The following is a 26,707-nucleotide window of genomic DNA, read 5'->3' as shown; positions in this document are numbered from 1 at the left end:
ACTCTCCCCATTTCCCCATTTCTTTCTCCATTTTCCCACTCCACCTCTTCCAACCTCCAATCACTCCCATTTCTTTCAAATTCAAACCTTAATTAACTTTCCCCCCATTAATATTTCATTAATCACCCCCTTTATTATTCATTACCAAACCCCATAAAAATTAAAAACCATTCAAATACCCAAAAAAATTCGTTGACCTTCCGACTTCTACGCGGAGCGTATTCCCACGCACGCCCCGCGTACCCTTCTCCATTCTCCCAACTTTTGGTCAGAGACCAAAGTACGCGTGGCGTACTCCTAGGCACGCCCCGCGTACCCTGGTATCATTGGACCAAAAGTTGGTCCAGAGGATGGGATACACGTGGCGTGGACCCCTGCACGCCCCGCGTACCCCTCTGGGAATCCAAAAATCCTTTGGATTCCCACCCCTCTCCTATTTAAACATCCATATTCCTTCATTTCCCCCCTCACATTCCCTCAAACCTCCTACATCTCACTCCCTTTCCCTCACCATGACCCGAAGCAAAAGTGTAGTCGATGCCCGTCCCCCACGGTCCACTCGTGCCCACACTTCCCGTATAAACTGTACACCATCACCACCACCACCCGACCCGAATGCCGCACCACCCCTCACCGTCCAACTCCGCGCCCCTTTCCACATCCACACCGAGGGGGAGGGGATTGCCTATAACAACATTTCGGGCTCCAAAATCATGCCCCTCCCCTACATTGATCTCCACACCCTTAATCACCACAACCTCCGCAGCGCCTTCGAGGACCGTCTTCGTGCCCTCAGATGGCATGACCTCTTCCGTGCACACCACCGCGTGTACCCCTCTTTAGTGATCGAATTTTTCACCACTCTCACTACCACCGGTCCCCATGGGAGTTGTGTCTTGTCCTTTCGCCTCCATAATAGACACACTCCATCTCCACGGCTTGGATACGCTCCAACTTCACCAACCAAGGTGAAAATCTTGGCCTCACCGAACGGCCCCCCAAAGTCACGCCCTCTGGATTTTGGAAGTCCATCACAGGGCGGGACAACTACCACATCTCCAACCTCCATCTGGGTAGCATCCGCGACCCAATTCTCCAATTCTCCAACTCCTCCACCGCTTCATCAACTTCTACTTCTCGGGGAAATCCGAGGTCACCAAGGTGAATAAACTTGAGCTCCTCGCTCTCTATTATTTTGAGAAGGGGCTCACTTTCGACGTCTCCCTCCTCGTGACGACAATGTTGCAATAAATGAACACGAGGAAGCGTGTCGGGATTGGTTTGGGGCACTTGGTTACTGTTTACGCCTCCTCCTCTCTTGTCCCAGCCGCTCTCGACCTTCTACCCCACTCCAACCCCCGTCCTTTGGACAAGAATGATTTCCGGACCCTCCACCGCTTTGCCTCCGGTCCGGGTGAAAGTTCGGGTGCCACTCAATAGGGTGACGGGGAAGGGTGGGACTCCGAATTTGACCTTGACTTTAGCCCACCCACCGGACCATCCTTCTCCGCTGACCCCGACTTCCAATCGATTTTTGCCCGGTTGGACATTTTGGAGGGGAACCAAAGGCAAGATCGGGCTCACTTCAACGCCCGGTTTGACACCCTCGAAGCCAACATCACTACCCGCTTCGACACTCTAGAGGCCCATCGCCTCATCGACCAAGCCGCCTTTGCCACACGTTTCGACGCTCTCGAGGCCCAAAGGCAAGCGGACCGGGCAACCTTCGACGCCTTCACCAACACCTTCTTCACCCACTTCAACATCCACAGCCACCCACCTCCTCAACCTTAGTTTTCGCGTGTTGGCTCTTTTATTATTTGTTTTATGTTCCCTGTTTTTATGTTTTTGTTTGTGTTTTTATTTTTTGTGTTTCATGTTTTCCCTTTTTAATGTATCCGCGTTATTTTTATAGAATCGTTCCTTTAATCTCCGAATTTATTTACGCGCATTTTCGTGTTATTCACTTTCCAATTTTCGTTCCAAAATAACGTCCAAGCGGAGCGCCCCTCTCGGCACGCCCCGCGTAGACCACGATTTCATTTTAAAAACGGTCGGAAACTTGAATCACGTGGAGCGTACCCTAAGGCACGCCCCGCGTACTCTCAGACCTGTAAGGGCCTCTTTTAATGTTCTTTCCCCCTTTCTTTTTTATTTTTTATTTTGTTTTTGTTTTCTTTTCCTTTCCGACGTCTTTGAAGTAAACGTCTTTTTCCTCACGCGGAGTAGGGCTGGGCACAGTTCGGTCCAAGTCGGGGATTCATGAATCTCCAGTATTTGATTGAAATTCGGAGATTAATAAAAGGAAATCTCCAGGATTGGATTGAAAGAATAAATCTCCAGAATTGAATTGCCCTAAAATTTCAGTCCAGTCCAGTTTGGGGATTCGGAGATTCGGTTCCGGTCCAATCCAATATAATTTTTCGGTGATTCGGATAAATATCTAATAGTTTAAGTCATAAAAAATAAATTAAAAATTTAATTTACAAGATAATAAAATATAAAATTTTATTATCTTACATAACTTGAAATAAATGATATTTTTTTAGGAAGTAAACAACATTCATTAAAAGTTACAGTAGACAACAAGGCTAAAAAAAATCACAAAATCAAAGTATTAAAAGTTACGGTAGACAACAATGCTAAAAAAACCCACAAAATCAAAGTTACAAAATAACAAATCCATAAAAACAAACAACCTTTAATTCAAAAAAGACAACACTTCATTAGCAAAATCTCTCTAATCATCATCCCAATTTGTAATTGAATCTTCTTAACACAACAAATTCCTTGTTTTTTAAAGCAAAGGAAGTAAAAGCCAAACATCAACCTAAACATATAAAATTTACCATATTAGTGAATCAACAAATGTTAAATTAATTAGCTTTCACTTTAATAAAATTAATCAACACATTAGCAAAAAGTAAAAGAATGCTTACAAAAGTGCATTTGATTCAGTTAAAAAAACCTTAGATATCCAATTGAAATATGGATAAAATAGATGATGCAATTTCAGGATCAGAACTAATTTCTACAAATTAAATAACATTTATATAGTTAGTATTTATAAACATTTAATTAAAATAAAACTATGAAATATAATTGCTAAGTAAATTAATTAAGAACTATATCTAATACCCTAACATATAAAACTTCAAATATAACACAGAACATATAAAACTTCAAATCTACACAATGTACACAACACTGAGTTTAGAAATTGAAATATAAAAGTTCAGAGTTTAGAAAACTTACCAGAGTTTAGATCGGTAAAAGGTGGAGGTGTGCGAGGTGGTAGCGGCAATGGAGTGCAGTGAAGGAGATAGAACCCTAGAAAAAAATCGAAGCAGAGAGAATAGGTAAAAGAAGCACAAGATTCTATTTTATAGAATGTTTAAAAATTTTAATATTTAAAACTTCTAATATTTGTTACTTAATTAAATGGTTAACAAGAAGTAGAATTGGTTCAGATGGTTAAGGTGATTAATAATGTTTTATTTGGTTAGGTGTTCAATTCTCCATGTTTACATTTTAGGTAAATATTTTTTATTTCATTTTATAAACAAGCATTAATCGGGATAATTTTTATGACTATATAATAATGTTATACCTTATTAATAAATTATAAATTTATATTATTGTAATTAGTTTACCAAACCTTACAAAATATATAACTATATATTATATAATATGTCTCTTTATATAAAGTTAATGTATGAAACATAAATTTATTATTGCTAAACTTTCGGTTATTTCAGTTCGGTCCAATCCAATCCAATCCAATCCGGTTATCGGTCCGGTCCTGGATAAATTTCGGTCCAGTTCTATCCAGTTCTTTGACGAAAAGTCAACGGTCCAATCCAGTTCGGTTCTCCAAAAAAAGTCAACGGTCCGGTCCAATTCTGGAGTTTTTTCCTCGGATATTCGGTTCGGTCCAGTATCTCCAGGATCCGCGCCCAGCCCTAACGCGGAGGGTCGTGCAACCCCATACTTATAGTTTGTTTTGCACTACCAAAAACAAAAATAAAAATAAAAATCAAATAAATAAAATAATTAGACTACTTTATCTAGTTCAAAAAAATAAAAATCATATAAATAAAATAATTAGACTACTTTATTTAGTTCAAAAACTTTCCCGACACACTACCTCCCTCAAAAAGTAAATTAAAATTCCGTTATTTGTCTTTAAAAGTAAATGCGTGGAAACACAAAGGATCGGTCTACTTAAGAAATTTAAGTCTTGATCTCGAAGCTAGGGAATTTATGCATAGTCGAGATTTGTACCTAACAAAAAGCATTGAGTCCTAACCCACGAGTTATCTCTATAATGAAAATTAACAAGGCAATAAAGACGTGATTTTTGAAAATTTTACGAGAACTTGAAAGTACACAATGTAGATACCCATTTTGTCCGGGGTAATTTCTCATTTTTTAGTAATTTTACATTTTTTAAAACCAATTTATTTCATAAATATTTTTATTATAGATATCTACTAAATAACTAATATTTGTGAAAAGGAACTGAAATTATATATAAAATCTCTATAATCGGTTGAATGTTTATGTTATAAAGATTAAGTCGATTGATTAGGATGACCATTATTAATTAAAGGAATGTCATTTCTTTGATTAAATATGAATACAATGATGTTTAATTTTATTTGATAGAATTACATTCAAAATATAAACACGTGTTATCTAGTTATAAAATACCAATTAATTTTTATGTTGTTATTCTTAACAAAAACAAATATGAAACACATGAAGTAAATAAAAGTTTAAGCATAATTTACAGATTTACAACTAATGACCCCAAAGTAGGAGGCCCAAGTCCAAATTCAAAGCCCATTAAGCAATCAATTAATAATTGAAATATACAAAACTAATTAATAGAGTTTAACACTAATTAACAGCACTTTACACTAAATAATTAAAAAATCTGCCTATATAAAGAGGCTGGTGGACCCAAAGGGGATACAGACAAAAAAAGGGAATTTAGAAGAGAGGCAGGCTCATACTTCTCTCGTGCAGATCTTCCAAAAGGTAAGCACACCATTTCCTCTTTTATTCTTTTGTCAACCTACTTCATCTCTTTCTTTGATATTAATTACTGGCTACATTCACTTCATCTCTTTCTTTTTTTTTTTGTCTCCAAAGGTGGAAAGTTTTGACCATTAAAGTCTTAATGGTTCTGTCTCTAGGTTCTAGAGACAAAACCATTAAGGTTTCCTTAAATGGTCCAAGATCTACTTCCTTAATAAAAAAAGGAGGAAGCTTTAATGCCTAAACATCAAGGGGGCATTTAAAGACTTTTTTCTGGTTTCCAGGTTCTGGAAACCAGACAAGAAGCCTTGAAATGCAAAGGATCTAAGAAATCTGGAAAATATACCGATTTTCCAAATCTGGAAGAATTCCTTAGGATGTTTAAACACTAAAATCTCCTCCTTGCACTCCTTACACTACTCTGGTTTCTTTACTGAACCATATACAAAAACAGAAGCTTTATGAAAAATGGAGCCTTTTGTTACAATGAAAACTCAAAAAACCCCAAAACCATATATAAAAACAGAAGCTTTATGAAAAATGGAGCCTTTTGTTACAATGAAAACTCAAAACCCCCAAAACCACATATAAAAACAGATGCTTTATGAAAAATGGAGCCTTTTGTTACAATGAAAACTCAAAAACCCCAATACCATGAGTAACAACACCAACTTTAATAAAAATGGGACTCTTTTTTATAGTAAACCCCCTGAAATAAAAAAATCCAGACACCAGCTTCCAAAAGAATAAGACCTTTTTTGTAAAAAGGCGAACTCTTTCATGTAACCACCAAATTCAGGGAACCCATAGACAAAAATAGAACACAAACTAGTAAAGGGAGGAATTTCTTTCATTAATTGATCCGGGAAATCCCGTAACCATCATCAGGGTACAAGTTGGATATAACATTCATAACAAAACAAAAAAAACCACAAGTAACCATTTCTGTGTTCCTTAGTCCGTAACAAATTAACGAATCACCCCGAGGCCTGCATTCCGAGTTCCAAGAACTCAAGAAAAAAAACGCAAGAAAAAGGTTAAGGAACTGTAAAAGAACAAACACAAGCAGGAAAGGCACAAAGAAAACGTGATTCACCTTAAGGAAATCCCGAGTCCGTAGCAAACCCACGAGATTTGTATTCCGAGTTCAAGGAAAATCAGAAAAATGGAAAAAAGGTTAGCTAGACACAAGGAGCAAACGGAAAAATACAAAAAAATGTTTGAGATCTAGTCTCGCAATTCGTTTCTATTCAAGATAGAAATGTTTGTTCCATAGAATCCTCTGAGATCAAGCCTCACGATTCAATTCTATTATTTTCAATCTTGTTATTCCTTTGAGATCTAGTCTCGCAATTCGTTTCTATTCAAGATAGAAATGTTTGTTCCGTAGAATCCTTTGAGATCAAGCCTCACGATTCGATTCTGTTATTTTCAATCTTGTTATTCCTTTGAGATCTAGTCTCGCAATTCGTTTCTATTCAAGATAGAAATGTTTGTTCCGTAGAATCCTCTGAGATCAAGCCTCACGATTCAATTCTATTATTTTCAATCTTGTTATTCCTTTGAGATCTAGTCTCGCAATTCGTTTCTATTCAAGATAGAAATGTTTGTTCCGTAGAATCCTCTGAGATCAAGCCTCACGATTCAATTCTATTATTTTCAATCTTGTTATTCCTTTGAGATCTAGTCTCGCAACTCGTTTCTATTCAAGATAGAAATGTTTGTTCCGTAGAATCCTCTGAGATCTAGTCTCGCAACTCGTTTCTATTCAAAATAGAAATGTTTATTCCGCAGCATCCTTTGAGAAGCCTCACGATTCGAACCCTAATCACCTGGATCCACGGAGATCCAATCTCGGAATCGACGACTATTTAAGATAAACAACATATTAGAAGCATGCAAAATGTATATCTGAAGCTACTTTGTACATCTTTATTTCATAAAGCTCTACAAAGGGGGCAACTGTAGATACCCATTTTGTCCGGGATAATTTCTCATTTTTTAGTAATTTTACATTTTTTAAAACCAATTTATTTCATAAATATTTTTATTATAGATATCTACTAAATAACTAATATACCTATTTTCCAAATCTGGAAAATATACCTATTTTCCAAATCTGGAAGAATTCCTTAGGATGTTTAAACACTAAAATCTCCTCCTTGCACTCTTTACACTACTCTGGTTTCTTTACTGAACCATATTAAAAACAGAAGCTTTATGAAAAATGGAGCCTTTTGTTACAATGAAAACTCAAAAACCCCAAAACCATATATAAAAACAGAAGCTTTATGAAAAATGGAGCCTTTTGTTACAATGAAAACTCAAAAACCCCAAAACCATATATAAAAACAGAAGCTTTATGAAAAATGGAGCCTTTTGTTACAATGAAAACTCAAAAAACCCCAAAACCATATATAAAAACAGAAGCTTTATGAAAAATGGAGCCTTTTGTTACAATGAAAACTCAAAAACCCCAAAACCACATATAAAAACAGATGCTTTATGAAAAATGGAGCCTTTTGTTACAATGAAAACTCAAAAACCCCAAAACCATGAGTAACAACACCAACTTTAATAAAAATGGGACCTTTTTTATAGTAAAACCCCTGAAATAAAAAATCCAGACACCAGCTTCCAAAAGAATAAGACCTTTTTTGTAAAAAGGCGAACTCTTTCATGTAACCACCAAATTCAGGGAACCCATAGACAAAAATAGAACACAAACTAGTAAAGGGAGGAATTTCTTTCATTAATTGATCCGGGAAATCCCGTAACCATCATCAGGGTACAAGTTGGATATAATATTCGTAACAAAACAAAAAAACCACAAGTAACCATTTCTGTGTTCCTTAGTCCGTAACAAATTAACGAATCACCTCGAGGCCTGCATTCCGAGTTCCAAGAACTCAAGAAAAAAAGCGCAAGAAAAAGGTTAAGGAACTGTAAAAGAACAAACACAAGCAGGAAAGGCACAAAGAAAACGTGATTCACCTTAAGGAAATCCCGAGTCCGTAGCAAACCCACGAGATCTGTATTCCGAGTTCAAGGAAAATCAGAAAAATGCAAAAAAAGGTTAGCTAGACATAAGGAGCAAACGGAAAAATACAAAAAAAAAGACGCAAAGAGCAAACACAAACAGAAAAAAAATACAAAAAATGCGATTTACCTTAGGAAAAAACCGCATGCACGAGTAGATCGGACCTCCTAGGTACCTCGGAGGCGTCGAATGGTGGCTGTCCGCTCTCCAAGGGTGTCGGACCGTCTATAAACCCCCATAAGCAGGGTAGATCGGAATTAATCGGCTCCGTTTCACCCATAAAAACGGAGAAAACGGCCACCAGATGTCGGACTAGAGTCGGACTAAGTCCAAAGTAAGAGAGAAGGACAGGAAGGACAGGAGCCGCCACGAAACCACCATGATCGGAGGGCTTTCTCTCTTTTTTTTTGCCGGAAATAAGAAAGAGCAGAGGGAAAGGTTAGGGTAGAGATGAATCGCACAAGTCTAGGAAGGGAGGGGCTGTTGTCTGTCGGCCAAGGAGTAAAAGAGGGGAGGCTGATGTTTAGGTGTTATTTATACTATGATAAATTAGGGTTGGGTTAGGATTAGTTAATTTATATATATGGTGATCAAAAAAATGAATAATCCGGATACAATTGGGTCTTTGGGTCTAGGTTTTTAAAAAGGGAAAATTACATAGAAATTCATCTTTTAAAAACTATTTACAACTATATCAAATCATAATTTTAGATTATATTAAACTAGTAAAATCAGTACTTTTATTATATTTTAACGATTAGAATTTATAAATTAGAAGTCTATAATATATTTTCTAGAGCTTATGATTTATAAATTGGAGTCTAAATTTTTTAATTTATAGTATAAAACGATAATATATAGAGAATAATGACATATTAAGAATTAAGTTTGGCGATATGAATTAATTATAATTTTGTACTTAATCATGATATTCATGTATTTGACCCTTTTAAAAATGCCAAAATGGGCCGCCTAAATTGGATAAGCTCCTGAACACTAACATATCAATTGTTTTGTTGGGTTTATTTCTTCTTATCATCAATTGTTTTGTGACTTTTTCTTATTTAGTTTTTGATTTAATCAAATTGGTGTTTCTTAATTGAGTCTAATTCTATATTGGTATCTTGTTTTGTTTAATTTAAATTAGTAAAGCCTTTTTCTAATTCAACTTTTAATATACTATTTGGGTATATTATAGAATAATCTTGTTAAATTTAATCAATCCTTTTATTCGTATAAAAAAAATAAAGATTAGACGACTCGATTTATGAGCCTATGTTATAGGGATATAAGTTAAACGTATACGAAACTAACAAAGTTAAGGCGAATCGATTTATACCTTTATGTCATAGAGGTATGAAAACGATAAAAAAAATTAAAACTTAATTAACGCGGAACGGTTCAATTTATACGTATATGTTGCAAGGGTATAAAAAGTGAAAAAAGAATAACGAGATAGTTCGTAGTTCTATGTTATAGAAAGACGAATTAAATGTTATGAAAAATGAAAAAACTAAATAAGGCAGTTCATAATTCGACATTACGGAAATACGCATTAAAACATCGTCGATTTAAAAACAAACGAATTAATTCATAGCTCTATGTCGTACAAATATGAATTAAATGTTACTAAAATAAACAAAAACTGAACGAGTTAATTCACAGTTCTATGTTATAGGAATATGAATTAACCGTTACCAAACTATACAAAATTAAACATTTTAATTCGTAGGTCTATGTCATAGAGATGTGAATCAAATATTACCCGAATTACTAAAATTAAAAGGATACAATTAATAATCCAAGGTCACATAAATATTAAATACCTACGACATTAATCCTGTCCCAAAATTATATGCCTCTATTATATTATAAAAGTACAAATAAAATCGAGATAAGTCAAATAAATTTAACACAAAAATCACATCTTTTAGTACCAATATTTGGGCGGGGTAGGGTGATTAATCAAGTTTTTCTTCCCTATTCATAACCGACAAACGAACCAAAAAATCTCTATTTCGCAAACCTCATTACCCGTTAAAATTCAACCATTTTTGGTGTCCAATCACGCCTTAATTCTGATTGGTGACGACTCAAAAAAAAGTTTTAATTAGGAAAAACTATTAACCGATTTAGCTTCCGGCGTTCGTGCCCGAAAAATCCGATAGCGACAGCCGGCGACTCTGCTGGGGACTGTCAATCTAATTTAATATGTGATTTGTGTTAATTTGCTTGTTTGTCTTATTTGTTTTATTTGTTTTATTAATATAGGTGATGTATTTTCATTATTGTTATTATTATGTCATTTTTTATAAATATTTATCACATTGTTCCGTACATATCATAATCCCCACTATCACACGAACACTCAAAGGCCAGGTTCTGGTCTTACCATTTTTAGGATTTTAGGTGAGAACAAAGTAGGGGTGCCGCCATGGGAAACCTGGTTAGGCCCGTGAAACGTTCTCAACTCAAACCGCTTTCTCGCCAAGTTTTGGTGAGAAAGATTTTACTAAACCCGGTTCGGGAGTTAGTATCAAAAAGTGGTTTGAGAACCCACCCATTAGAATTAGACCAAAGCTACCTATAGCAATCACCCTCTCAGAAAAGCGTTTAGGTACTCACTCATGCATATATATTAATAGAAATGTGGTACAATAGAGTCTTGCATGATGTTTTGCCACACATATGCTATCTCATATGTACATACATATGCATAACCCCTTATTAAAATTAAAGATATAACAAACACATTTCACTAGGAAAATGGATCACCCGATAGGAAACGTTCTTATAGACAATGAGCTACCCCCTGACGTTATGATAAACATTACCCGAGCTGTTTTAGAGGATAGGGCCAGAGAGATGGTCGGGACTCATCAAGACATCCTACTTCATCATTATGGGATACACAATGCCCCGGTCAAGTTTACGGACTGGCACCCTACTTTCCCACACTTGAACTGCTTTTATACGGCAGCGGAAGATGTACTTGGATTTCCGCATGAAGCCTATTCACTGTTATGGTACCTCTCTCGAACAGGGAAAATGGGGTTCATTTTAGACAAGGCGTGGATGATACATTGTATTCACTACTGGATTGAGAACCCCTGGGCTGTCTTTTTTTTTTTAATGATTGGCTGTTGAAGTATGGGGACTACGAGGAATGGCTCGAGATTCTCCATGTTGTCCCGAATCTCCCATACGGGTTCTTTGTATTTGACATCAGGGAGGAGCTAGAAATGCGAGAGGATGGGATTCACATCCTAAACCGATACGTGGTCCATTTGGAAAGCAACTATGCCTTCAACCCTATGCAAGACCCGATTAGGAACAGGCATGCTTGGTTGGAGGTCAAACAAAAGTTGATGATGCATAACAATTACCACATTGACGATGTGCCTCTAGCCTTGTTGAATCCCATAAACTACCATTTTGATGGTAGAGTCAAACTTCTCACCTCAGTCATCCCATTGGGAACGATAAATGCGCAAAGGCACGCAACAACTCATTACTACACTGCCCCGCTAGCTATGGTCGGCTTAGACCCAATCCAAGATGGGAATATTCCCCAACATGACCAGCCGATGAACACAGGGGAGCCGATCCCATTTGATTATGATAGTGGGGAAGATGATGAGGAAGGGGGATCCCAATCAGAAGAGGATATTGAAGAAGAGGAAGATGATGAGGAAGGAGGATCCTAGCTAGAAGAGGATGGCGAAGAAGAGGACGAAGATAGGGATATGAGAGAGCAAGAGGTAGCATCTTCAGAGTCCACTAATTAGGAACCCATGGAAATGGGTAATGGTAGCCAACCTTTGGGAGTTAAAATCAATCTAAATTCTGAACCTTCGGTGGCTCCGATAGGCCAAGCAGCACCAGAACAAGTAATGCAAGAACTCGACGTAGAGCGTCACGAGCAGCTACCCGAGGATATTTTTGAATTCCTCAATGATGATATGGTAATGGGGGGCTTCAAGATGCCCTTGAGGCAGATTGGTAGTGTCCTCCAAGCAGGGTGAAGATGACAAAGGGGGAATACAGCCTTGAACAAGAAAAACGAGCCTTCGTCCTTCTTTTTTGTTATATATATAAATTAGGAGCCTTGTAAAGTGAGATGATAGTGGATTGATCTTCATATGGAAAATGGTGAAGATAGCCATCTATCATTTCATTCTAGTAGATGCATATATTAGTAGATATTTTGTAAAGTAAAGGTTGAAACAAGCCGATTACTTCTTAGGACCATTTCATTCTGTTGTATTTACATTTAAGTCCCTTTTGGAATGTAGGATTTTGTAAAAAATGAAACAATGGGTGATGAGTCCCAAAAAAAAAGGGACCAATCACCCTTGTTTCATTCAGATAGACGCACATGATAGGGCAAATATTTTGTAAAGGTAACTTTTGAAGGAAACTGACACGTCTTAGTATCAGTTCTGCTCAAACGTTATCAATTAGGGCCCACTACCACAGGGGTGAAGTGTAAAAAGGATTAGTCTCGACGAAGGAGCAGTTGTCCTTTACATGTTTCTTCAAAAAAATATGATACCTTATCGTTATGAATGATATCTTTTTCTCGGGAGATCTGTTTGTTATATCTTAATCGTAATAAGAGATGCATATCATTCAACCATGCACATAAAATTTTGTTTTCTCGTCTTATAATCATCACTTATACATTTTTTTTTCATTTTTTTTATAACCCCTTATCTGAAATATGCATAACACAGGATATTCAATAACATCCCAATGGAATTACCTGCCTATGAAATGTTCGAAGAAAGGGCAGTGGAGACATGGTCAGCAGAGAGCCAACAAAGGCTGGGAGATGTCGCGGCTGTGCATGTGACCCCTGGCCGAGTAAAAACAGATTTCAACCAAAATGATTTAGAAGAGTTAAAAGACGTATTTGGGATGTTGCCAGCTGCAGTGGTGAGGGCCTTCTCCCATGAGTATGGATGGATACAACAATTGATATATGTACCAACTCACCCCACTATGCTTAAAGCACTGGTCCAGTTCTGGAATCCTAGCATCAGATGTTTCACGTTCGGCACGAGTGATCTGACTCCTACCCTAAAAGAATACCACTGTTTAACCCATATCCCGCTGACCAAGGAAAGCAGACTCTTCACTTACAATAACAATGAAAAGGCAAAGAAATAGCTAGCCAAGTTGATAGGGCTTCAAGCCAAGGATATAGAAGGATGGGAAACAGATCGAGAATTCAGTGTGCCTAAGATGATGGCATTTACAGTAGATAACCTTTGCAATGAAAATGGAACTCGAATGCTGGCCTTATTAATTTACGGCCTGGTGATGTTTCCAAGACGTTTAGGGAGAATAGACTCAGCGGTGGTTGTCTACTTCTCAAAGGTAGTTCAGGGTGTTAAAGGTGTAAACCCCGTAATAGGGATATTGGCAGAAACCTTCCGTTCTTTAGATTATTGCAGAATTAATGGAGGCGGTAGGTTTGTAGGGTGCGCACCACTGTTATGCATATGGGCTCTAAGTCATTTTCACTGCTCGGAGCGCTGTGGCTTTCCAGAAATAAAATACAATAGGAGTTACAACCAGTATAAGAATTATGTCACAGAGTTCGGGGAAGCTATATGGCCAAGCAGATGTCCATCGAAGAAAGAATGGTCTAGATTCCTTCAGAGAATAGAACCGTCCGACATTGTGTGGTTACCGGCTTGGAACGAAAAGCTTAACACCATATACCGCTGTGGTGAATTCCTTTGGGTACCTTTGTTAGGGCCATGGGGAGGAACTGGATACGCCCATTGCTTAGTAAGAAGACAGGCCGGATCTCGTCAGTTTGTTCCAACTACATATGGTCTGAATCAAGCCCACTTCACTTATGGCGAAAAAAACAATAGGGACAAAGTCAATGCCGTAGTAAAGGCTTGGGAAAACTTGAAAGTTATCATAAATCGGGACCAGACCGGGGGCATTAGCGGAGAGTATATTTCATGGCACCAAAGGTTTGCAACAGAACTCACTCTATGTTCGCAAGAGGATGAAGTCCTTGAATCTAACGAGCTGCCTCAATCTACCAACCCAGATGAGGTTGCTGAAGCTCAACCCATGGCGATTGATGAGTTTGAAACGCTTGAGAAACGAGTAATGGAAATAAGGATAGAGGAGTTAGAAAGGAGAATAGCTTATGTGGAGCATGAGAGAGACTCGGCAATTCATGAAAGAAACTTGGTAATCCACGAGCGAAATTCAGCGATTCATGAGAGGGATTTAGTAATCCATGAATGAGATGAGACGGCTCTTAAACACCGACTTTGTATCGGGGAAGCAACCAGAAAACTTCAAGAAAGTGAAGACCAGATCCAGGAACTCAGAGCTATATCAGTCTAGCCAGCAACAAGTGAATAGCATGTGGGACGATGTGCAACGGCTATATGATCAGGATCAACTCCATCAAGAACAAGGAGACTTGACGAGGGAACAAATTAAGAGGGCCATGACCATTCTTAGGGAAACTGCGGCACGAGCTCGATGCATAGCACATGAGTTAGCGCAACTCAAGGACCAGCTAGTGATATCTGATGCTAGTGGAGTTAACTTATCATGTTATCTCGATGGACTCATCAGAGAGCTAGAGTTTTACGGCAATCACGAATGAAGATTCTGATCGAGATTTTATTGAATATTATCTGTTATGACATATTTTGGATATTGTATCGAAAAACTTGCTTTGATATATTAGAATCTTCATATAAGTATCGTCGGCATGTCATTTGTTTTTTTTCTTTGCTATACATAAATCATGAAAATAAAGATTTTGATTAACAATTCCTCTTAACGCCAGCAGTTCACCAAGAACGGTATAGTCACCCCTGGCTCGTTTTTACGAGACCCGAGCCAGAGTAAGAATGATGAACGAAGAGGCATATGAAGAAATGAGGAAAGAAATGGAGTAGTTAAAGGAACAAATGGCTAAGTTGGCTGGGCTTGCAGACTTGAAAGATCAAATAACTCAACTAATGGATATTGTGAAGGGAAAATCGGCAACAGAGGCTCAGAAAACGCCTGAATCACACGGCGCTGGGACCTCTTCTTCCTCTCGCGAAAAAAAGAAAGATACTATTTTTATTGAAATACCGAGGAATGAGGAGGTTCATCTAGAAACACCCATCGTCCCAGATCTCGACGATGTAAAAATAAGGGATGAATTGAGAAAGTTTGTTACAGAAAGGAGTCTGCTGGAAGAAAGGTTGAAGGCCATCGAAGGGGTCAATGGAATCACAGACGCTGCGACACTTTGTCTGGTTTCAGATATCGTGATACCCTACAAATTCAAATCTCCCGAGTTTGAGAAGTTTAGAGGGGCATCTTGTCCACAAACTCATATGACAATGTACTGTAATAAGATGGCAGCATATGCCAGCAATGATAAGCTTTTAATGCACATTTTTTAAGAAAGCCTTAAGGGGCCAGCATTAAGGTGGTATACCCAACTTGATCGAGCTCATATTCGCAAGTGGAAGGACTTAGCAGACGCTTTCATGAAGCAATACAAACACAACATGGATATGGCCCCTAATAGGGAGGATCTGAGAACCATGGAGAAAAAAGATTCTGAAACTTTCAAGGAGTATGCTCAGAAATGGAGAGACAAGGCAGCAGAGGTGATCCCACCTTTGTCCGATAAGGAAATGATATCTAGCTTTTTGGATACTCTTAAACCACCCTTTTACAACATGAGTTGGCCAACACAACTGGGAGCTTTTCTGATTTTGCAGTAGCGGGAGAAAGAATAGAGCAGGCCATACGAAAGGGAAAATTAGAGAGTAGTTCGCCTGACAAGAATGCTTTCCGGAAGGGTGTCGTGGGGAAAAAGAAGGAGGAAGAGACACATATGATTCACGGGTACCCATCTACAAAATATTCTAACTTCTCTCAGGGACCAAGCGCCTTCGCCGCGAACATACCTCAAAATGGGTTTGTTGCACACGCCGCAAGGGCATCGCAATAAAGGAATTGGAACAATACTTTAAATCAGGGGAATAACTTTTCCCAAAACGCCATGACCAGGAGACCCTAGGAGCCGATCGATCCAATTCCTATCACATATGCTGAACTGCTTCCCCAATTACTCCAAAGCAGACAAGTGTCAATTAGTCCTATAGAACCCATAGCGCCGCCATATCCCAAATGGTATGATGCTACTTCCAAGTGTGAATACCATGCTGGAGTGTCAGGGCATAGTATTGAAAATTGCACTGCTTTTAAGAGAAAAGTTCAGCAACTGGTTAAAGCGGGATGGTTAAAATTCAATCAACGAGATCAGAAACCAGACGTGAATAAGAATCCACTTCCTAACCATGATGTTGGGGTTTAGTGTCCTATAGTCAATTGTTGCAGGATGCAAACTTAATGTAAATGAATTGTTCTTTATATCATTTGTTTTAATGAGATATATGTTTTATAACTATATAAAGGCAATCCCTTTTAAGCACTAAATAAAGTCTAATAAAAGGAAATCCGTAAGTTTGTTTAAAGTGATTATAAAGTGTTCATACAAGCATGAAGTGAGACAAAATTTTATAATAAACTAATAAACTTAAAACCACCCCAAGTCAAGTGATATGTTTAGGATTGATACATCACTGTTGAGACTTGTATGTAACAATGTCTTCTGTCCGACAGAAAGCTGATCTCACAAGCTTCATATATATAGATATCTGGACAGTTACATAGATCTGATGAAACGTCGTTCATTAGGATTGGGGATCCGATTTGAGATAACAGGATGGGTAGATTCATCCTTGTCACATGTTCATCTCATTGGTATTAATAGGTATAAGTAATCCTCAGACTCAAAGGAATGTTAATTGGTCATCCTGAATTACTGAATGTGAGACTTTGATCCTGTGGTCCCACGATCCTTAACAGAGATGACTCTGGGGTGTGAACTGCAAAGGTTGGGTGTCACATGAGGTAATGTCAGGGTAGTTATACATTGGATTGAGCATTTATCACTCCCGATTAATGGGAGATATATCCAAGGATCGCTTGTGGAAGACTCGACTCTAAATCCTTGCAAGGTGATAGCTTAAGAGTAGAAATACAGATTTCACTTAACCTATCTATTTGAGTTGACTCTACCTGTACAAGTAAAACGAACGTCTCGCTATATGTGACTTGACATCACCCATAGTCATAAGATTCAGTTCAAGGATATAGTTGATAAATGATCGAATTATACTGTAACTAATACGGAAGGGTTAACGACAGAATCAACCTGTCTTCTTAACGGACTCTGGGGGAATGATTACAGACTTGCCAATAACATACTCAGTACATCATTCCGTTATGCAAGGATTAAATATAATTCTTGAAGAAATTAATTTAATAGTTGCATACGGCCAGAAGTAGTAAGAACCTAATGGATCACACATAAGACTTGGAACCAAAAGAGAGATGGATGTGATTAATAGATGGAACCCCAATTGAGCCCAGTAAGGCCCATTTAAATGGAGGGGGGGGGCGAAATTTATATATATAGAAATAAGGAATTATTTTAATTCCATTAATCCTAATTTGATTAGGTTTGTGAATTAAATTAATTAAGAGATAATTAAGTTAGGAGTTTTAATTAGATTAATATACTCCTATTATTATCCAATTAGGTTATTTATTATTATCCTAAATGCATTTGATATATTATAAGATAATAATTAGGAATCTTATTCCGAATGGAATTCCTATTAAGTAACCTATTCCTATCTAACTAGGGTTTAGATACAAGCGACTATATATACCCCCTCCTTATGAGAATTTCGACTAAGCCTCCTAACTCCCCTTTATGTGATTTTCGAAACCTACATTAAAAGAGAGAGAGTGAATTCGCATCCCCTAGTTCGTGGACAAGAATTCATATGACTTTCGTCAATTGATTAATCTCATTCATCTCCTTTTCTCTTTGATCTTGTGTTGGTTAATTAGAGGCAATCTATTTTGGTTGCATCTCATAAGGGTTGATTTCATCTTAACCTCACCGTGTTATACTTTGTGGTTGGAATCTCGGAGAAGAATTGTGGGCGCTTCTTTAACAACGGTAGATTGTTCATCGAAAGGTATTCCTTCTTATCCCTCTTTATATGAAATAACGATTAACGGATCCTATGGTTAAAAGGAAATAGGCTAAAATTTTTATATTTCCGCTGCTATACCTTAGCCTTAATTTCCTTCAGTGGTATCAGAGCCATCGTTAAATCCGTTATTTCATATATGAAAATTTAGAAGTTTTTTCAATAGGATTGAATAAATATTTATGGTTAGGATTAATTAACAAATTGTTTGGTTAATTAATTCTAAAGATAAATAAATTTTAGTTAATTGTTAATTAAAATTGATTATGCGTATGTTCCTAATTATTTCGGTTGATAATCATTATAACAAAATCTATTTGTTTTATAGTGAGGTTAATAAAATTAGTTTTATTAATTCTAAAAGATAAAACGGAAATCTATTGTAGTTTTTCCTATTTCTGAAAAACGTTTTTAAAACCGTTTTAAAAACTGATATATATGTATATTTATATTTTATATATAAAAAAAATATACGACAGCGGCTCGGGTCGCGCCTCACGGCGCGACCAGCCGCGTGCGCAGCCGCGGGGCTGCTGCCAAACGGCAGCAGCCCAGTTTCGGGCCTAAGCCCGAATCCCACTTGATTTTAATTGTTAAAATCGGCTTGTAAATAATTTATATATATATATATATATGTTTCGAAAATCAATAGTTTTCTGTTTTGATTATCGAATGAAAAATTCGTTTAAAAGTTTGTTTTTACCAAGTTGTAAATCAAAGCGTTAAATGAATTGAAATCAAAATAATTGGGACATGCATAATCGACGTTTTATATGGTTGTATTAATCTAAGGGTTAATATAAAGATACGAAACGATAAGATGTAAAATTGGATGAAAGTTAATTTGACGAGTTAATATGATTAACCTAAATATTACATAAGACGGTTATGTAATCAACCAATTAAATTTATTTAATTGAGTCTTTGCATGTTTGGAGTTATGGACATATTTGGACCCTCTTTTAGTCTTTTGGTATTTTTTGAAATAGGGCCTGCGCGTCCTGCCTTTCTACTATCTATTGTAATTTCTCCTCTCATCTAATTCCCTTCAATTCAGTTGAAGTTTTCTTATAGTAGTATAGAAATTAATATGTAATTTCAAGGCGCCATGGAGAAGACGGAGGACCTAAAGAGAAATATGTAATAGTTAGTATTTCCTTAGGTTTGGCCTTTTTATTCCGTCTCTGGCTCGACGGAATAATTTAGATGATATGTCCATAACGCCAATGTATGTATGTATGTGTGTCTGATGTATGCTAAAGCAAATCAAGACTAAGTTAGATTATGAGACTTAAATAAAAATCCCTCATCAAAAAGTTAAGTAAATAAGCAAGTTATTAAAATCGGTTGCCCCTCCCTAATATTATAATTCAGCCGGCAGTACTGGGGGCCTTTGGGTTGTTGGCTAAAGCCAAGCTCGGGGTCTTATGGTAATACCTGGATTATCGAAAATCGTTCTTTCATGAATATGGGGTAGTACTTAAATTAGATTATGATAATTGGATGAGCAAACTCATGTTGTCATAAACTAATGGGCAAGATGGTTGGGATTAATATGAATGACATATTAGTTACTAATGTGGTTAGTAACCCAATAACCTAGGAATCACATTCGAGATGTGATTGATTGCATGAATCTACCTAACGAATGGGACTAGCTTGTTGGCTAAAGTCAAGGCGAAATCTCAGGAGTTAGGATCCTAGCTCACTAAAGGATTTGTGAAATTCTTCGAATTAATATGGAGGGTTATTAATTTGGCAAAATAGTGGGAGCAATCTGAAATAAATCAAAAGGCCTATAATTTTAGATTGTTATACTTTAAAGCAAATGAATGACATACGTTTACTCTTTCTCACTCTCAGGTTTTGTTTAAACATACGCTCTTAAAATCATGACTAACACCAATCTGCGATAACAAATTGAATGGTTCAAACTTCACCGACTGGTTTCGTAACCTCAAAATTGTTTTGAAGTTCGAAAGGAAAGGGTATGTACTTGATACACCGATACCCCCTTACCCAATGGATGATGCTCCCTACCAAGAGGTTTATGCTTACTTGAAGCATAAAGCTGATGACGATCAAGTAGGGGACATCATACTTGCATCATTGACACCGGAGGTTAAAAGGCAACTACATTCAGATATGGATGCCTCTTCCATGGTCAAGCACCTTAAAGAGCTATTTGTGATAGAAACTCGGTGTGAGCGCTTCGAAATAACCAAAGAGTTATATAAAAGCAAGATGCAGGAGGGCACATCTGTGATGGTACATTGTGCCAAGATGATCAGCCTCATAACCAAGTTTTCTAGTATTGGAGATGCGATGGACCATGAACTAAGTGAAAACTTACTTCTACAGTCCCTCCCTGAGAGCTACTCACAGTTCATCATGAACTATCAGATGAGTGGCTTGCAAACCTCTCTTGTAGAGCTTGCACATATGCTCGAGTCAGTAGAGCCCATTATAAAAGAAAACGAGGAAATGTTGGCCTTTGCTATTGAAGGATCGAGAAAAAGGAAAGGGGTCGCTCCCGATCCAAACCATCTTGATAAATGCAAGGGGGTTGTGCTCACCGAAACAAAGGGAAAGGAACCAAAGAAGCCCAAAGGAAAGTGATACTATTGTGGTGACTTAGGGCATTGGAAGAGGGATTGCATGGAGTACCTAACCTTCCACGAGAAGGAAAATAACGGTGCTTCAGCTTCTGGTATGTTTTATATTGAAATAAATACAGTTTCATTGTCTGAATCTTGGGTACTTGATACCGGATGTGGATCTCATATTTGTACAAATATGCAGGAACTAAATCAGACTAAGGAACTAAAGAAAGGAAGCATAAACTTGAGAGTTGGAAATGGAGCAAGAGTTGCCGCCCTCGCAATTGGAGATTATGTTTTACCTTTGCCCTCTGGGCTTGTAATAGAATTAAGGAATTGTTTATACGTTCTTGAGATGTCTCGTAACATTATTTCTATTAGCCGTCTTATTGACGACGGTTTTCCTATTTCAATAAAGAACAATAGTTGCAATTTTTATAAAGATTCGATCTTTTATTTTTCAGGAATTTCACAAAATGGGATTTATGTGTTAGATGATAAAACTCCTGTTTTTGCAATTGATACCAAAAGACATAAGATAGATAATTCAACTTACTTGTGGCATTGTCGTTTAGGCCATATAAACAAGAGACGCATGCTAAAGCTACATTCAGATGGGCTTATAGATCCAATCGATTCCGAATCATTGGAAACATGCGAATCATGTTTAAAAGGTAAAATGACAAAGACACCCCTTAGCAATAAAGGTGAGCGTGTATCAGAAACTCTAGGACTCATTCATTCAGATGTATGCGGTCCTATGTCAGTCCAAGCAAGAGGAGGATTCAGATACTTCATAAGCTTCATAGATGACCATACTCGATATGGTTACATCTACTTGATGAGGCACAAATCAGAAGCTTTTGACAAGTTCAAATGCTTCAAGAATGAAGTGGAAAATCAATTAGGAAAGAAAATAAAGACGCTTCGATCCGATCGAGGTGGCGGATATCTTTCAGATGATTTTCTGAATTATCTAACTGAATGTGGGATATGCTCACAATGGACACCTCCCTATACACCACAACACAATGGTGTATCCGAGAGGAGAAACCGCACCCTATTAGATATGGTACGATCCATGATGAGCATGGCCTTACTTCCAAAGTCGTTCTGGGGCTATGCCTTAGAAACTGCCCTCTTCACCCTAAACCGAGTACCAACTAAATCCGCTAGTTCCACACCATATGAATTGTTCGTTGGTAGGAAACCTGTGTTCTCATTTATGAGAGTATGGGGTTGTTCAGCATATGTCAAACACATAGCGTCCGACAAATTAGATTCTAAATCTGATAAATGTTTCTTCATTGGATATCCCAAAGAAACCATGGGGTATTACTTCTATCATCCAGATGGTCAGAAAGTAATAGTATCTAGACACGCAACCTTCTTAGAGAAAGAGTTTCTCGAAGAAACACAAAAGGGAAGCGTGATTGAACTCGACAAAGTTCAAGAGGAAGAAACGCCGACTGAAACAACAGAAGCGGTTGAGGTACCCGAAGAAGTCCCATTAGATGAGACAACAGTGGCACCTATTCGTAGATCACGAAGAGTTCGTGAACTCCCAGTTAGATATGGTTTTCTAGTGGGAGAGGATAACGAGGTTCCCGTATTAGACGACAAACCCGAAAACTACGAAGAGGCTCTTACTAGTCCAGATTCTAAAGCATGGCTTGAAGCCATGGATTCTGAAATGGATTCCATATATACTAACCAAGTGTGGACTTTGGTTGATCCACCCGAAGGGATAATTCCCATTGGGTGCAGGTGGATCTTCAAAAAGAAGACTGACATGGATGGAAAGATTAGCACCTACAAGGCTAGGTTGGTAGCGAAAGGATATCGTCAGAAACAAGGTGTTGATTATGACGAAACCTTCTCTCCTGTTGCTATGTCCAAATCAATAAAAATCATGCTTGCAATTGCCGCTCATTTTGATTATAAGATTTGGCAAATGGATGTGAAAACAGCTTTCCTAAATGGAAATCTGCTTGAGGATGTATACATGATGCAGCCTGAAGGTTTCATATCAAAGGATGCAAATAAAGTTTGCAAACTTCAGAGATCCATTTATGGACTCAAGCAAGCATCTAGAAGCTGGAACAAGTGTTTTGATGAAACCATAAAACAATTTGGTTTCGAACAAAATTGCGAAGAAGCTTGCATTTACAAGAAAGCAAGTGGGAGCTCTATAGCATTTCTCATACTATATGTGGATGATATAATGTTAATGGGAAATGACATTGCTCTATTACAATCGGTGAAAGTATGGTTATCCGGTAACTTCTCAATGAAATACCTTGGTGAAGCAGCCTATATACTTGGTATAAAGATCTACAGGGATAGATCGCGTAGACTGCTTGGTCTTTCACAGGCTACATACATTGAAAAGGTGCTAAATCGGTTTAGCATGCTTGAATCGAAACGAGGTAACTTACCCATGGTACATGGAGTAAAGTTAAACAATCATCAATGTCCTAAAACTGATGATGACAAACGACGCATGGCTGTAGTCCCGTACGCCAGCGCGATCGGTTCGATTATGTATGCTATGCTATGCACTAGACCTGACGTAGCATTCACGTTATCTGTAACGAGTCGTTACCAAGGGAATCCGGGAGACGAGCATTGGATTGCCGTCAAGAACATTCTTAAGTACTTGAGAAGGACTAAAGATATGTTCCTAGTGTACGGAGAAGGAGATCTGAAAATTGAAGGATTTTCAGACGCTAGTCATCTCACAGATGAGAATGATTTTAAATACCAATCAAGATACCTGTTTATCTTGAATGGGGGCGCGGTCAGTTGGAAAAGTTCCAAGTAGGGAAGCGTAGCTTTCTCTATGACCGAGTCAGAGTACATCGCTGCTGCGGAAGCAGCAAAGGAAGCAGTTTGGATTAGAAAGTTCATTACAGAACTAGGTGTGGTGCCTGACATTGTCAATCCCATTACTCTGTACTGTGATAACAATGGAGCCATTGCGCAAGCAAAGGAACCACGGTCTCATAATGCATCCAAGCACTACCTAAAGCGACACCACATCATTAGAGAGATTGTGGCTAGAGGAGATGTGAGAATAGAAAGAGTACCTACAGAGGACAACGTTGCAGATCCGTTGACAAAGCCTTTAACCCAGAAAGTACATGATCGTCATTTAACTTCTACTGGGATAAGTTTTAGAAACAATTGGCTTTAGTCCAAGTGGGAGTATGTTGAGGTTTAGTGTCCTATAGTCAATTGTTGCAGGATGCAAACTTAATGTAAATGAATTGTTCTTTATATCATTTGTTTTAATGAGATATATGTTTTATAACTATATAAAGGCAATCCCTTTTAAGCACTAAATAAAGTCTAATAAAAGGAAATCCGTAAGTTTGTTTAAAGTGATTATAAAGTGTTCATACAAGCATGAAGTGAGACAAAACTTTATAATAAACTAATAAACTTAAAACCACCCCAAGTCAAGTGATATGTTTAGGATTGATACATCACTGTTGAGACTTGTATGTAACAATGTCTTCTGTCCGACAGAAAGCTGATCTCACAAGCTTCATATATATAGATATCTGGACAGTTACATAGATCCGATGAAACGTCGTTCATTAGGATTGGGGGATCCGATTTGAGATAACAGGATGGGTAGATTCATCCTTGTCACCTGTTCATCTCATTGGTATTAATAGGTATAAGTAATCCTCAAACTCAAAGGAATGTTAATTGGTCATCCTGAATTACTGAATGTGAGACTTTGATCCTGTGGTCCCACGATCCTTAACAGAGATGAATCTGGGGTGTGAACTGCAAAGGTTGGGTGTCACAGGAGGTAATGTCAGGGTAGTTATACATTGGATTGAGCATTTATCACTCCCGATTAATGGGAGATATATCCAAGGATCGCTTGTGGAAGACTCGACTCTAAATCCTTGCAAGGTGATAGCTTAAGAGTAGAAATACAGATTTCACTTAACCTATCTATTTGAGTTGACTCTACCTGTACAAGTAAAACGAACGTCTCACTATATGTGACTTGACATCACCCATAGTCATAAGATTCAGTTCAAGGATATAGTTGATAAAGGATCAAATTATACTGTAACTAATACGGAAGGGTTAACGACAGAATCAACCTGTCTTCTTAACGGACTCTGGGGGAATGATTACAGACTTGCCAATAACATACTCAGTACATCATTCCGTTATGCAAGGATTAAATATAATTCTTGAAGAAATTAATTTAATAGTTGCATACGGCCAGAAGTAGTAAGAACCTAATGGATCACACATAAGACTTGGAACCAAAAGAGAGATGGATGTGATTAATAGATGGAAGACCAATTGAGCCCAGTAAGGCCCATTTAAATGGAGGGGGGGCCGAAATTTATATATATAGAAATAAGGAATTATTTTAATTCCATTAATCCTAATTTGATTAGGTTTGTGAATTATATTAATTAAGAGATAATTAAGTTAGGAGTTTTAATTAGATTAATATACTCATATTATTATTCAATTAGGTTATTTATTATTATCCTAAATGTATTTGATATATTATAAGATAATAATTAGGAATCTTATTCCGAATGGAATTCCTATTAAGTAACCTATTCCTATCTAACTAGGGTTTAGATACAAGCGACTATATATACCCCCTCCTTATGAGAATTTCGACTAAGCCTCCTAACTCCCCTTTATGTGATTTTCGAAACCTACATTAAAAGAGAGAGAGTGAATTCGCATCCCCTAGTTCGTGGACAAGAATTCATACGGCTTCCGTCAATTGATTAATCTCATTCATCTCCTTTTCTCTTTGATCTTGTGTTGGTTAATTAGAGGCAATCTATTTTGGTTGCATCTCATAAGGGTTGATTTCATCTTAACCTCACCGTGTTATACTTTGTGGTTGGAATCTCGAAGAAGAATTGTGGGCGCTTCTTTAACAACGGTAGATTGTTCATCGAAAGGTATTCCTTCTTATCCCTCTTTATATGAAATAACGATTAACGGATCCTATGGTTAAAAGGAAATAGGCTAAAATTTTTATATTTCCGCTGCTATACCTTAGCCTTAATTTCCTTCACATGATACAAAGGTGATGAATGCGGTGATGAACGAGGATTGTTGCTTGATCAAGACTAAAGTGGGTGAAATAATGATGCCAATGGAACGCTTATACCGCATAATGTGCAAAATAAGACTACTCTAGGAAAATCCTAAAGGAAGAACCACATGTAGCTATCACGCGGAGAAAGTGGAACACCTGATCGTGGAATGCGATCAGTTCAAGCAAAAGGTCCAAGAATGCATGGATACGAAGATTTTAATTTTTGAGGCATCGAATCAAAGAATGGCAGGTGTGAACGTGGTGCAAAGGGAGGAATCATCATTACCGATTCCTATAGTGATTAACTATGATAGAAAGCAACAAGATCTCGTTGGGGATCTCAAATCTACTTTCATGACAAAGTTGATCATTCAGGCACTAACTCCTTTTCCATTTGAGAGTACACGGGCGGTACCCTGGAAATATGATAGTATGGTGGTACCACAAAATTGCAGTACCAGTCACGTGGAGAATCTTGCTGACATTTCCGGAACGACAGGAATGACTAGGAGTGGTCGATGTTTCACATCAGATGAAGTAGAAAAGAGACGTCGAGAAAGTACAGAAAGGCGTAGAAAAGGAAAAGCAAAAGAGGGTGATATGATAGAGGACTCTTTGGAAAAAGAATTCGATACCTCTGATAAGTCCCCCACTAAGGAAATTGTTACGGAGGATGAAGCTTGTGAATTCCTAAAATTGGTAAAGCAAAGCGAGTACAGAGTGATTGAACAGTTGAACCAAATACCAGATCGTATATCCTTATTGTCATTGATAATGTCGTCAACATCCCATAGAGAAGCTTTAC

At 37.6% G+C, this 26,707-nt stretch overlaps 1 long non-coding RNA gene across 1 annotated transcript; it reads right to left on the bottom strand.

Annotated features, from left to right (window-relative positions):
• Nucleotides 1–5,744: 5,744 nt before the first annotated feature.
• On the bottom strand, nt 5,745–8,633 carry LOC136217784 (uncharacterized). The gene is made up of 4 exons (XR_010683543.1): nt 8,213–8,633; nt 8,038–8,075; nt 6,140–7,951; nt 5,745–6,053 (listed from the first exon to the last, which is right to left on the bottom strand). It is a non-coding gene; the product is annotated as an uncharacterized lncRNA (long non-coding RNA).
• Nucleotides 8,634–26,707: the final 18,074 nt, after the last annotated feature.

Source organism: Euphorbia lathyris, chromosome 2 (assembly GCF_963576675.1).
Source record: "Euphorbia lathyris chromosome 2, ddEupLath1.1, whole genome shotgun sequence".
Lineage (NCBI taxonomy): Eukaryota > Viridiplantae > Streptophyta > Magnoliopsida > Malpighiales > Euphorbiaceae > Euphorbia > Euphorbia lathyris.
This window is presented reverse-complemented; position numbering and strand designations above follow the sequence as displayed.